Here is a 3,009-nt window from a genome sequence, read left to right as displayed (position 1 = left end):
ATGTTGCTGGCATTCATTTATGATAATGGAGTGTAAGTGATATTAAAATTTCCCTACAAAATATGATTTGGAGTAAAAGTGCACCAAATACATGGTGAATTTAATGATAAAATACTTAAAACCCAACAAATGCTTATTTACTGAAATTAATGGCTTTGAGATGACAAGCCCCTTATTTGTCTTAGAATCACGTATGCATAGCTCCAGCACTGCAGGCAAGGGAGAAGCTGAAAGCAAACAAGGGACATTCTGGAAGGAAAGAAGCTGTATATATTCAAAGGAGAAGTATGATTGAAAAAGTCATTAGTACTGCAAGGGATTTTCATCCATACTTGACCTTTTACTGAAACGAGAGCACTCTATTTTATGGTGAGAAATATTCTGTTTACAAAAAGCAAACATTGGTGTTTGGGGAAGAAGAGTTCAGACAGCCACTCTAAGTCAAGACGAGGTTTGATGATCCGGAGCCCTAACCCCTGGACTTGGATTTTTCTTTATGATCAATAGATAGAACATCAAAAAGATGTTTCTTGCAAATATCCTATCATGTTTGTCCTTCATTTTCATTTCATTTTGTCCTTCCTTTGAGTCACCATTTGTCTTTTGTCTTGTCTGCCCTGCTGCCAGAAATGACTGTTGGGGAAATAAAACATGAATAGGTAACCTCACGGGGGCCAGGCAGCTTTCTTTTTCTTGATTTGCCCATTTTTAAGTGTCAACCCACACAGGTGCTCACTGTGACCAAAAGCTAAGAGTTGTACACGTTATCTTGAGCGATAGATTTTATGAAGGGAGCTTTTTGCACCCAAACCAATACAACCAACAGATTTAATCAAGTTTTCACTGTGATTAGGCTTTGAAAGCTGTAACCAGTTCTGAGAGTAAAGAAGTACTATTTGGAAACAAATTACAACTCTTGTCTTTATGACATGTATCAATTTACACACAAGCTGCATAAATCACTTTTTATATTTTTCTGTAATGGAAAAATACTGCAGGGCATTTTAATAACCAATAAATTATATGTTTAATGAACCAGACCAAGATATAAATGGTATGAGTCAAACACCCCTCAGAATGAGGACCGAGTATTAACTTGATAGAAATTCCGATCACATAGGCTGCAGGCTATTAGATCCACCACAATTCAGGAGAGTAAATGCTTATATTTCATCTATGATCATCCACATGAAAATTCTTCTTGGGCTTTTTCTCTTATTTGCAGACTTCACTTATTTATTGCTTACATTATTCTTCAAACAAATCAGGAGTGAAAACAGAGCATTTCACCTTTAAACTTTTACAAGTATTACTCCAAGAAGTTATACAGTAAATCTATCAGCCCAGGTGAATTGGTAGAGAAAGCTGTTCTGAACTGCTTACGCAAAGCAAGTATCACATTTGACGTCACATCCAAAGCGAGTGAGGCTCCGCTGATAAAGGAAGGTTGTCACAGAGCCAAGCAAGAACCTTCTTAGCTTTCAGATATATGAATGGCATTTATCTCTGGGGCCCTGAACAAGGTGAGAGAAATTGGGTGGGAGAAGTGAGTCAACTTGAAAAAATGTTGCGATAGGAGTTAATATGGGCTACTTCATCGCTACCCCATCCTCCTGTATTTAGGAGCACATATGTCCATATGTTGTAACAATAGAGAATAATATTTTACCTAAGATTTACTGATGCTATTTTTGTTTCCTGTTAAAGCACAGTGAAGTGGTACAGTTTAAAGAAAGCAAGGCTGGAGGACAAAAGACATGGGTCTTGCAAAACGCTAACAAGTGTGCCACTAACTAGCTGTGTAACTCTGGCCCAGTCACCTCTCTTGAGCTTCCATTTTTTCATTTAGAAAACGAGGGAGTCAGACAAGATGATAAATAAGTTTTTTTTTTTTCTTATCTATTTGGTCTTTGTTGGAAGCCTCAGAGTTTGCATATAAAATATGGTAAAGCTGTATCCGGTTTTATAAAATAGTCATATTACAGAAACATTGTATACATTCACTTCTTTCTTTCCCTCAGTGTGTGTGGGGGAATCCAATCATATTCTGAGCTCAATAGGGGAGACTGGTATTTAAAGGAAATCTGTGATGGTTCTTTGTGAAGCAAATAAACCTTTGTAATGCAAATATTTGTATTCTAATGTTACTATTTTGCAAGTTTCCGTTTGAATATATCATGTGTGCTTACTCCAAACTACAACTAAACTTTACATAATAATGAAAACTCACACCCAGTATATAGTTATCATTTTTAGCCTAGAGGAAAATTTCTTTTCCTTCTCTGTACTCCCAAATATGTACTGACCGTGTCACTTACTTAGTGAAGAGCTCAGTCTCTGAAGTCAGATAGCCTGGGTTTTGGGTCCGGTTCTGTTGCTTACTAGCTGGGCAGCTTTGAGCAAAATACTCTCTGTTGCTGATCCTCAGTTTCCTCGTCTCTAAATATGAGATAACAGTAGCACTTGTAGTGCTGGTGTAAGGATTAAATATGATAAAGGATGTTAAGTACTTCACTTAGAGTCTGGCCCATAATATGCTTATTAAATTGGAGCTATTAGCATTCCCAAACACTTCTTGTATTGTGAGTTTTATCTTTATGTCAACAATATACACAGTACCTCTTATCTGGATTGTAAACTTCAGGAAACCAAGTGAACATATATAATGCTTTTTTGTAAAGTATCCTTCACACAGCCTCATAGAACATCTTGAATTAAGTAGGTATCCAATATAAATTTATTTTTATTAGTTTTTGTGGAGTCACACTGGAGAGGTTTTTATCCCATTTAAAAATAGACCACGACTAAGAACAAGGTTGCTTAAGCGGTGGTATTAAGATCCTTAAAGTTGCAAGAAAGAGACATACCCAGATTACCCCTAGGGATGGAGGTTTATTGAAAGGATCCATGAGAAAATGAGGTAGCGAGGTCACTCAAGAAGGGCATAGTGACTCTGGTTAGTGATATTTCCAAGGTTTGGCTATCTGCCTGAGTTTGAATCCTGGCTCT

Source organism: Camelus dromedarius, chromosome X, assembly GCF_036321535.1.
Source record: "Camelus dromedarius isolate mCamDro1 chromosome X, mCamDro1.pat, whole genome shotgun sequence".
In the NCBI taxonomy this organism is placed as follows: Eukaryota; Metazoa; Chordata; class Mammalia; order Artiodactyla; family Camelidae; genus Camelus; species Camelus dromedarius.
This window is presented reverse-complemented; position numbering follows the sequence as displayed.